The 12036-nt window shown below is 37.6% G+C and overlaps 1 long non-coding RNA gene across 2 annotated transcripts; it reads left to right on the top strand.

Annotated features, from left to right (window-relative positions):
* Positions 1 to 2303: 2303 nt before the first annotated feature.
* LOC117543436 lies at positions 2304 to 4030 on the top strand. Of its 2 annotated transcripts, XR_004568567.1 has the most exons (4): positions 2304 to 2393; positions 2994 to 3058; positions 3460 to 3531; positions 3636 to 4030. It is a non-coding gene; the product is annotated as an uncharacterized LOC117543436 (long non-coding RNA). The 2 variants fall into 2 exon arrangements; XR_004568566.1 differs by lacking the exon at positions 2304 to 2393 and having other exon boundaries at positions 2920 to 3058.
* The last annotated feature ends 8006 nt before the right edge of the window (positions 4031 to 12036 follow it).

Below are 12036 nucleotides of genomic sequence, written 5' to 3'. Positions count from 1 at the left end.
GATTTGAGCATTTGTTGTTTCCAACTTCAGGACATCTGTAAGCTCTTCTGAATGAAAAGGGGAGTGCAGAGATGTGAATAACTTACAGCCGTTTCATAAGAAGCTAAGAATAAGTGAATAAGAAGTACAAATTAAAAATTCTATATTAACTATTTTTCGTATTGCTTTCCTTGTATTTTAATGTCGAGTTCCGAGTTATATTTTATAATGTGCAGTACGACAACATTGCAAATAAGTTTGAGTTATAAATGTTGTAGTGTGTGGCATTGGCATACGCTACATTCCCGTCTCTATTTAAAACACATTCAATAAAATGACATGACCTAAAGGGGAGAAAATAATGATGAAATATATTGTTGGCAGATTGTGATGAGTGTTCTGTTTTAATTGTATAACCCTGCATCGGATACAGATACAATAGTAATTTGCAATTGACATGTCCTCTTAGAAAGAATCTGGATGTTTAACATGCTTCAACATGTGGTTAACTTTCGTTGGGTAATAAGGTATTGTCACCTCTTTACATATTAGGGAAGAGATTTAGAGAACATCAGTTTAGAAATATCTGAGGTGCAGAAGATAAGTGAAAGCTGAAAATGAAAGGTATACCATTCGCTTTAGTGTTGATCATCCCTGCCTCATCATCACATCTTCAGATACAACGAGAACTACACAGCTGGTATTGCATGAATGAGTCATGTTTGTCATTTATCCAGCTCCACGAAAAGCTTCATGATGAGGTCACAATGGCCTTTTACGGACACAAAGTCCTTCCCGAGATGTGAGAAACCTTAGCCTCCACTGAAGTAGACAATCTGCAACTTGAAAATGTTATGACCTTTTGAAAGGAAAGAACAACCATAGCACAAGCCTCCAAGCTGTCAGTACCAGAAGGAGATTTCAGAGCACAATAAAAGAGGGAAAGAAGGAAAAAGCGACAGCAACAGACAAAAAGCATCAATTATTCATACTTCTTGCATGCGTGTCAGGATGCAACTGCATATTAAAACTAGCAACAAGCAATAGCAAATGTTGGGTTTTATTTGAGCACAGGATTATTTCCAGAGAGGTTTTTACTTCTCGGAAACTAAATTCACTCTATGGTGCTTTGAGCAAATGTTCCAAAAATACCTCAGGGGGGTTTTGTAATTCTCTGACTTTTGTTCAGGAAATGCAGCTGATCTTCCATGTGGAAGCTCTAAAATAGGAGCAAAGCCAGAATTGTCAGTGGCCATTTCAGCAATACACATAAATACACAAACATTAGTCCTTTTAAACCTCATCAAGATATCAAAGAGTACGAATTGTCTAGCCAACTTTAGGGATGCACCAATCTGATCCATTTTGGATATCGGGCTGATAATGACTCAAATGTCTGGATCAGGTATCTGTGCCCGTCAGTCAGATATTTTCAATTTGATTCTATATTCACATCTATTACTATGTTTATTACTATATTTACTTATTTCTATTTTAATGTGACTGATTAAAGATGTGCTTATTACGCCACCAATCAGCAGCATGACAGTACAACGCATAGAGAGCAAGCTATTTAGGTGTTTTTATGCTTGATTAGCCTTGCTGTTGCACTATTAGGAGGCGTGTGGTGCAGTGGGTTGTGCGTTGGTGTTCAATATCAGGGGGTCACAGGTTCAAACCCCACTGCAGTCAGCATGTCGTTGTGTCCCTGGGCAAGACACTTCACCCCAAATTGCTCCTGTGGGGATTGTCCACAGTATCAAGTATGTAAGTCGCTTTGGATAAAAGCGTCTAACAAGTGACATGTAATGTAATGTTAATTATTTTATAAAAAAACAACTCTGTTTTTATATATATATATATGTATATATATTTGCATGTTTCTATACATTATTTTAAGTTATGAAAGCACTGTTAAGCAACATTTTGATGTTGTATTAGACATTAATGAAAAATCCTAGTATCTTCCATAGAGGGAAGCATATGGCTTATTCATGTAATACGGTGGCCGGCAGGTGCAAACGCGGAACAACGGCCAAAAACAAATACATTAGCAGGAAACAGCTGCAAATCCTGAAATGAAAAACAAAAAAATCCTGAAAACAAATGCAATCAAAAAACGCTGCATTTCCAGAAATGATGCAAACTAAATACAACACACAAACCCCGAAAACAAACGCAACAAAATGCTGACGCTGCAAATACCAAAACGACATGCAAAGTCCAAAGCACATACAAATCCCAAAACACATAAAAAAAAAAAACATTCCGGAAGTGTTCCAGGCCTCTAGGGGGCGCGCTACGTGGAACAGATTGATGTCTGACCAGACATAGAGGGAACGAACAAGAGTGCTGCAAATTGAAGCCGGAGGAAACGAAGTTGATCGAAGTGGAAAAAGACGATATATAAAAAGGTAAGTTTTGTTTTGATACAAAGAGCGTCATATTTACCCAGCTAGCGTTAGCTTGTTTGGTGAAAGAGCTTGCAAGTGAAGAGACAGCACTGTCTGTGCACCTAAATGTAACTCTTGACATCATATAGATATATTATAGGTGCAGAGAGGAGTTGGTTTATTGTGCTTCAATGTAAATCCTAATGTGAGAGTTAAAGGACGGTCAACAATATAATGTACCTTGGTCAGTTTGGATTTATCGTGGCATTTATTCTTAATTAAAGTGAATTTATTTTTATTTCAGTCAGTCATTTGTGTGTTGTATGCAGGTGAGACATTCCAAATGTTCCAAAAGTGAGCACTCCACGAATGGACAACAGTTTGCAGGGTAAAATAAAACATTGTCAACATATTATTTTGTGCCACAAGAAGCAGAATGTTTTAACAGTACAGTTGTTTGAATATATTTGTTGTTAACCTTTATCAGACCTCTCAGGCACCTACAACCAGCGCTGATCGGATAAGACTAATTACAAATGTAATTATACCATGTAGGTTTTAATTTGTGAACATGAAATCAATAAATACCTTTGTGTGCACTTATTTCCTGGGTAAAAATAGGATGGAGCACCAACCCCATTCCAGGAAGAGGTCCAGTCTGCCCCGGGTCAGAACCACTTCTATAGGTAAACGAGGTTAACAGTTGCATCGTGACACAGTTGTTTGCTGTGTATCTTTATTTTACATTTGTTTGTTTGTATAGCCTCCAATCACAGTGGGTAACATTGCCAGGAAGCAGAACAATTATACTTCTATACATTTCCAAATGACACCCACAACATCTGACATCTTAGTGAAGACAATACAAAAAACACCCACAAATATTTTTCAAAGATCAGATATTTTTTGTTGCATCCATTTCAAATGTTTACAAGGATTGTGCAGGAGTATGACAAAAGTGCTGTTGTCAGTTTAGAACCCAATGTATTGAAAAAACAGGAAGAGGATCGACATCCTTTTGTAAATATGACTGTCATGCATATATTAGGTATTTGAAAGTAATTATTCAACTGTCTTCTCACTGCAGCAACTACACAACTGTGTATGCACTTATCATTATTGATAGCCAGTCTGAGCCAGAAGACACAATGGAGCAAAGGTATTAATTGTTACTATTACCACTTAATTTTTCTATTCTATTCTGTAAATCTTATTACTAGCTTCATCATTTAATATTACAATAGATCACTATGTCTTTCCCAGCACAGAATACCTGACTGCGGCACACATTGTTGCAGAACTCTCTGCAAAAATAACAAATACATCTTGCAGCAGGTTCAATATTAATAGAGCCAGTGTGTGCGATGGAGCAATCCGCGGCTTCAAAGGTGCCTCATTCGATCCCTCTCATGAGATGTCAGTTAAGTTCACTGATGATGAGGGACACACTGAGGATGGAGGGGACAATGGTGGTCCCAAGCGTGAGTTCCTGACCCTCCTTATGGAATGCCTGAGAATGAAGAAAACATCACGTCAGCAACTGTTTGTGCCCCATGGCGGTGTGACTTTCCCAGCCGCTCACTGTCTCAAAATCTGATTCTAAATATATAATGTTCTCTATAAAGATATAACTAATACACAATTATGAATGTATAATATAAGCTGTTTTGTGTATTTAATCATGCATTAGTCTACAATTTAATGATGGCTTCTACATATTTCACATAAACAGACAATGAAAAAATGTGTCCTTCATGCTGATAACTAGTGTATGCATCTGCCAATTCGTATTCTAAACAGAGTATGTTGAATCCTTATTTCTTGCATTTGAAACAGATACAATAAAAAAAGTGAACTTACTGTTGTGTTCAACTTCTGCCAAAAACTGTACATGTTTGCCACAGGAGCCACAGAACACTTGAACTGTCCCCAGATGCTGGCCACAGAAAGGACAAAACATGGCGGCCTGAAAAGACATACATTGATGTAGTAAATCCATTTAATCAAGTTAATCAAAAACACATAGTCTAAATAGTGGTTAGCTAAATAAATAGAAAGATACATCATGTTTACCGTTGAATCTGTGTTCTCTCTCTCCTTGAATGTCTCTATATTTGTTCTTGAGCATGTCTAATGCACACTACTCTCCTGTCATTACTTTGTCCCTCTTCACATGTTGTCACATCTCTCTCAATTCAATAGCTTTATTAGCATGACCATAGTTACAGGTAATTGCTAAAGCTCTGTATAGTTGCAACATCTATACACAAATATATACATATAAACAAACTGCTAAGAATTCAAATGTCCTTTTTCCGCGGTACTCACTATGGCCCGTGTTATTTGCCTGCACTTGATTTGTCATCTCTTTTAAAAATGTTCTTCCCTCACTTTATCTTCTCTTCACGTGAAGCTCTCCTCTCCTCAGCTGGTAGTAGTTAGGCACGCTAACGCTAGCTATATAAATATGACGCTCTATGTATTAAAACAAAACGTACCTTCTTATATCTTTCTCCACTTAAATGAAGTTTCTTTACTCTCGATTTCCATCACTCTTGTTCGTTCTCTCTATGTCTGGTCAGACATCAATCTGTTCCACGTAGCGCGCTCCCTAGAGGCCTGGAGCACTTCCGGAATGTTTTTTTTGTATGTGTTTTGGGATTTGTACGTGCTTTGGACTTTGCATATCATTTTGGTATTTGCAGCGTTTTTTTGTTGCGTTTGTTTTCGGGGTTTGTGTGTTGTATTTAGTTTGCAACATTTCTGTAAATGCAGCGTTTTTCTGTTGTATTTGTTTTCAGGGTTTGTTTGTTTTTCATTTCATTATTTGCAGGTGTTTCCTGCTTATGTATGCATTTTGGGCCGTTGTTCCGCGTTTGCACCTGCCGGCCACCGTAAATGTAAGGATCCAAAGAGTTTTCCGTATGGGCCAATAGACAAAGCCCAGGTATCAGGACTTAAAGATATATATGTACATCCTTTCTCAAACTAGACATCCTACATCATATTCATATAACTAATCCTCCCGCATTTTAACTCAATACATTATCCAGCTTTGTTTATCTTCCATACAATATATGTCAATGGCTCTCTTTTTAGGTTCAAGACTATGAACGCCAAAGGTTTTTCCATATTACTTTAGAGATAGAAAGGGAAGCATGCAATGCAACAGAGGTCCCAAGGCTGGAATCCAACCATGATCTTTGTCGTTATTTGGCATTTATATTTTATTCAATTATTTTAACCGATTGTGTGTGTAAAGTTGTCACTGATGTCACACAGTATTTGTTGCACTATTGAAGGTACAGATGTTGACTAACGTCAGTAAACATATGCTTCTTTGGTTCATTTGCTATATTAGTTCAGATGGTAATTAATCATATTGATATTATTAAACAGTAAAGATGGTAAAAAGTCAGAACCTTCATTGTGCAGTCGATGACAAATTGATCATAAGAACAACTTAACAAGGTTTAATAACACTATTAAATAGAGAGTGAGAGCCCCTATTGAGAGGATGATTGCATATACTGTTCCCCACACTACAGGAGGTAGTTGGAAAAGATAATACAAGCCAGAATGATGTGTTCTATTAGGAAATACATTTAGATTTTAACTGAATATAAAGAATTTAATAATATATAGTAAAGTCATATATTACATCTTTAAGAAAATATGGGAAATATGATCTTACATGAAAAATAAAATAAAATCGAAGTTTTATTTATACTGGGTATTTATGTTACAGTTGTTGTCATGAACAGTAAACTTTGCATTAAGGGATAGAGGACTAGGACATACATAAAGAGTAGATGGTTATAATTATACCTAACAACAAATAAAAGGACTGTCACTCACTGTAAAACCTGACAAGTTAATAGAACTCAAACGTTTTGTTGAAACCGATTACATCGAAATGTTTGAGTACCTTAACTTAAATGTTTTAAGTTAAAGTATAATCTTATCAATTGAGTTCTATTTACTAGTAATTTTTAAGTGACACAAACATATTGTTTTAAGTTAAAGAAACATGGATATATTAAGTTATTTAAACTAATAATTTTTGTTAACACTGTACATATAAAGATCAAGTATCTTTAACTTAAACATTTTCATATCTCTTCAACTAGCTATTTTGTGAGCACAGTAGATATGAAAATCAGGTAGATTTAACTTAAATATTTGTATTATCTCTAAACCCCAATATGAATTAAAAATTTCAATTGAGTAGTACTCAAAACGGAATGTCGAATACTTAAAACGTTTGTTGAAACCGATTACATCGACATTTTTAGTTAACTGTAACTCAAAATCCCTAAGTTAACATTTTGACTAAACATTAAAAAGCACTTTAACACTGACAATTTAAATGCAAATTACTGTTTTATTAATTGACATAAACTTTACCAAACAATATAGATACATTATAGCAAATAACTAACTTTTCAATACAAAATAAATTAAACAGTGCTAAGGCCTTGACAAATATCTATGATATATTTTCTTAAAAGTATAAAATAATGGGAAACAGTCCTTCAACTTGAAGCTGAACAGTAACACAGTTTTCAATGAACATATTTAAAGTGCAGGATGTAAAACAGAGAACTGTGTGTGTGTGTGTGTGTGTGTGTGTGTGTAATATGTATTGTAAGGTATCAAAATGTATGTGAAAATGTTTTCCATCCTTTAACATTTACAAACAAACAAATTTGAACAGTAACACATTACAATGCATAGAACACATTTAAAGCAGCAGTATGTAAACAGAGAACATTGTGTGTGTGTGTGTGTAAAATATGTATTGTAAGGTATAAAAATGTTGTCCATCGTTTTTTAACATTTACAAACAAACAAACAAACTTGAACAGTAACACATATTACAATGCATATTTCAGATTTAAAGAGTGTGTGTGTGTGTGTGGGGCACAACGCCAGCGTCCAGCCACAAGGGAGTGTGGTGTGTGTGTGTGTGGCACAATGCCAGCGTCCAGCCACAAGGGAGTGTGGTGTGTGTGTTATATTATAGGATGACTAAAATGTGAGAAGCTCATTTTTTAGGCTCAATACCCTGGGCCTCATGTTCCCTTCATCCAGGCCCATCAATACTTTCTGGATGAAGTCGAAAGTGTTTGCCAACTCTTTCGGGTAACTCAGATGGAGGGCATAGATCAGTGCGAAAAGATGGATGAATGCCTCAGCCAGTGTGGGAGTTCGATAACTTTGTCCCCCTCTATGACGACAGCGATCTTCTCTGGGCAGAAGAGCGTGGCATTTGTCGACCTGGCACTGATCAGGAGAAGTCCGACCGCGACGTCATCTACTTCTGGATCCTCAGACTGCTCTACCTGATGACAAGAACAGATACACGTTACCTATTACCCCAAATTGCCTTAGCTATCTCAGAAATATGTTTGCTGAAAAATACATCAGTGACATATCACATCAAATAACCTAATGTTTTGTGCATAACGTGGGTTTAAGGAAACGCCTATTCGCATTGCACCAGAAACTTCAGCCTCTAAAATAACCAATCAGTTGACATAAATTCTTTCTACAGAAAAAACATGTATAACCTTCATAAGGGTATTATTTATTGCATCACTGTATTAGACTGTTACTAGTAGCTAGTTGTACCTAATAAACTGAATATGTATAGTATAATCTCTCCTTACTACACATACAAAAATATATGGGGAACACTAGAGATTATTTTGTATTAAACACTGATGCTGCAGGAAAGAAAGCCCTCTCTTGATTGTGTGTGTGTGTGTGTGTGTGTGTGTGTGTGTGTCTGTTTGTGTGTGTCTATGTCTGTGTGTGTGTGTCTATGTATGTGTGTGTGTATGTGTATGTGTGTGTGTGTGTGTGTCTGTGTGTGTCTGTTTGTGTGTGTCTATGTATGTGTGTGTCTGTGTGTGTGTGTCTATGTATGTGTATGTGTGTGTCTGTGTGTATGCATGTGTTAGGGCTGAACGGTATACCGTGTCATGGCGATAACCGCGGTATGCACATGCGCGGTATTCACACCGCAGGGACGTGCGGTTTTATTCATTTTTTTTTTTTAAATGCTAACGCACTTTAGCACAGAATTCAAAATAAAGATACCCTTATCACTTATCGAAACTGCACATACAATATATCCGATTAAAGCTGAGACTCCAAAGATTATTTAAGTATAGTATCTAAGCGATCCGATCTCGCAACAGGGGAAGCAAACAGACATCACAACACGTACCTTTTAAGGGAGATCGTCTCACCGTAGCTGTCAATCTGATCAAAAGACGTGTTCAATGGTATTAAAACGAGAAAGAAAAAACGCGGCTGAATCGGTTGATCCATAGGTTGATAATGTATCTGTGGCTTTGAAGCAATTGTTTATAATCCATAATTCCATTTTTATGTAAAAATCGGAGCACAAAAGTTAGCTGCTAATGGTAGCCACCGGTTTTTGGCTACGCGTCACTCTCACTCCTTATTTGTTCATGTGTTGGTGTGTGTAGAACTTCCCCTGCATGCACAGCAAACCACCAATCACAATCATTCTTGATCAGATCACAGCAGGCCCCGCCCCGCTAGTTTGCAGACCATCAAAACACTGGTAAAAAATGAGCGATAAAAGCGATAAAAGCTTTAGGAATCCAAAGTACAACATATAATAAGTACTCTGTATCAAGATTGATGCAACACAAGTGATATTTGACCTTTTTAGACAGATTTAGCAAAAAAAACCTCTTCTGGGGCCATTTGGGTGGATTTTCCATATCTCTGGCCCACCTTACTGGATTGTGACATGTGACATCTCTTTCTGACCGTCAGAGCCAATGGAATCGAGGGGAAATCACACATTCCTTATTTGGTAATGTGTGTGTGTGTGAGACTTCCGGATCGCCAAGACCGGAAGCAGCAGCTACCATTGCAGCTACCAGTGGCTACCATTAGCAGCTAACTTTTGCTCTGCGATATTTACATAAAAATGGAATTATGGATTATAAATTAAATCATTTTTTATACAGAGACGTTAAAAACCTATGGATTAACCGATTCGGCCGCATTTTTTTCTTTCTCGTTGTAATGCCATTGAACACGTCTTTTGATCAGATTGACAGCTACGGTGAGACATCTCCCCTCGAAGCTACGTAAAGGTACGTGTTGTGATGTCTGTTTGCTTCTCCTGTCCGAGTTCAGATCACTCAGTGATGATACTATATACCTAAATAATCTGTGGAACCTCAGCTTTAATCGGATATCTTGTAAATGCAGCTACGATAAGTAATAAGGGTACTTTTATCTTGAGTTCTGTGCCAAAGTGCGTTAGCATTTTTCGCTCAGGGGTAATTTAGATGCTTCTTATGAGACTTGTGTTTTGTTTTGGTATAAAATTGTTTGTATCGTCAGTTAGCTGAGATTATTTCCGTTAATCTGGTATAACACATTAATAGGTTCTTAAATATTACGATCCCCTGAGACACTGTCGTGAAAAAAAAAAGTAAAGTACCCGCCGGGACTTTGGGGTTTAACAGGTTAAAAAAAACGCGATATATACCGCAGGGGGGGAAAAAACCGCGATGTCAGTTTTTTTCAATACCGTGCAGCCCTAGCATGTGTGTCTGTTTGTATGTATGTATGTATGTGTGTCTGTTCGTGTGTCTATGTATGTGTGTGTGTCTATGTATGTGTGTGTCTGTGTGTGTCTATATGTGTGTGTGTCTGTTTGTGTGTATGTGTCTGTTTGTGTGTATTGTAGAGTTATATTTGTATTTATTCATGTTAGCAAACTATGGATAAGCTTAAAATGAGAATAATTTGGGTAAAACTGTGAGCTGCATTTGGGGCCTGTTGACATGTGTTTTTGAGGACAAAGGAAGATGGGGGAAGGGGAGAGCATGTCCTGATTTGCATTCAACTTAGATCTAGCTGCAGTGTTTGTGAGGTTAAGAGAGGTCTCTTGGGTTTCTCTGGTGCTTATCAATAGTAGCAGTTAAGTGAATACTGTTCAAACAATACCTGTGTTTGTGTTTTATATTGATTTCTCTGTTTTATCCTTTCATAAATGTAAGGACTACAAATGGCTATAAACATTCTGGGCTGGTTGAAGTAAACAGGGTTTTATGGCTCTGTGGGGGAGGTGTAGGTATGCAGGCCTTGAGACCTTTTGTTGGAAAGTGAGCCTGTTTGGTTTCCTGCTGCGTTTCCTGCTGCGTTGCGTCTCCCAATGAGATGACCTGAAAAGATGACCAGCTGACCTAACACCAAACCCCTCCTTCTTACTCTGGTATATCTCCGGAGGATCCCTGGCGTTCGGCCTCTTCTTCACATGCTGCCCTCGGGTGAAAGTAGCTCATGCAGTATGCGGACTAGAGCAGGAGTAAGCCGGCATTACTCCTTAAGCATTGCAATATAACTGTAATATATCATGTTGTATTGTAATGATTGTATTGCATTGTCATATTGCCATTAAAGTAGATTATTGTTAACGGTTACTTTGTAGATATGGATTCCTTCCTGTATTATAACCAGCTTCATAGGAACGCGCGGAGATTTGAAAAGCGGATCAGATATCCCTTCAAATCTCCAACAAAATGGTGACCCCGACGTCTAGAGATAACGAAGCGGAGGAAGAATTCAGACGCTTTCAAACATCTCAGACAATCAGCAGGACTCTGCAACTTTGCAAATAAGGTAAGCAGACGATGAAAGTCGCCTGTCTGTAATTGGATACGCTAAAACTTTAGGATTGTCTGTAGGCGTTTCACAGTGTTTTTATAGTTTAAATGGAATATACAATGCATATTTACTATGTTAGGAAAGTTATATACAAAACGTAAACGTGGATCGACAGGTAGACGAAAGTCCTGCGTGACGTGAAATAGAGCAGTTTGGCGCGGATCTGCAGGTGTATATTCCTGAGTGGCGTAGAAATGGTGCAGTTTGTGTGAATGCGAGGTTTGAATCCTGCACGGCAAAACCTGAAAACTCGATATATCAGATCGAGTCGCCGTTTAAAACTGGGGTTTAAATAACAGACCAATGCTAAAAGCTTAAAGCCAGAGGTCTGTTATATATTAAACCAAGGTAGAGCGTTTCCCTTTGTCTGGAAACTTCTGCTGCTGCCATCTAGTGGCTGAAAGGGGGTGTCACACCCTTGAAACTTCTGCTGCTGCCATCTAGTGGCTGAAAGGGGGTATCACACCCTTGAAACTTCTGCTGCTGCCATCTAGTGGCTGAAAGGGGGTATCACACCCTTGAAACTTATGCGAGCTTAGAGTTTAATCATTACATTGCTGGCCGGTATTGTTTGGTAAACTGGTACAAAACAATAAGGGATTGAACATTTTTTACAACGACAGCACCAGGAGATGAGTAAACTCAAGAATCTGTAGAGTGTAAATACATTGTGCAAAACACATTTTACACTCGAACTGTTTGCAAATGTAGACAATATAAATAAATGTTCAGAAAGAAGACATAGGCCTACACTTGATTCAAATTTCATTACTGTGATCCGATTGGTGTGCTCTGCAGGTTTACTATTGTTCGAAGTAACAGTGGGATTTAAAATGAGAGAAGATATGGAGATGTTCTTTCATAGTGTGTGGAATATGTGATGCTGGAAACATGTAAGTATTTCAGAGTTGTGTTGGGTAAATATGTAACAATGGATGAA

The sequence above is a fragment of the Gymnodraco acuticeps genome, unplaced genomic scaffold (genome assembly GCF_902827175.1).
Source record: "Gymnodraco acuticeps unplaced genomic scaffold, fGymAcu1.1, whole genome shotgun sequence".
NCBI lineage: Eukaryota > Metazoa > Chordata > Actinopteri > Perciformes > Bathydraconidae > Gymnodraco > Gymnodraco acuticeps.
This window is presented reverse-complemented; position numbering and strand designations above follow the sequence as displayed.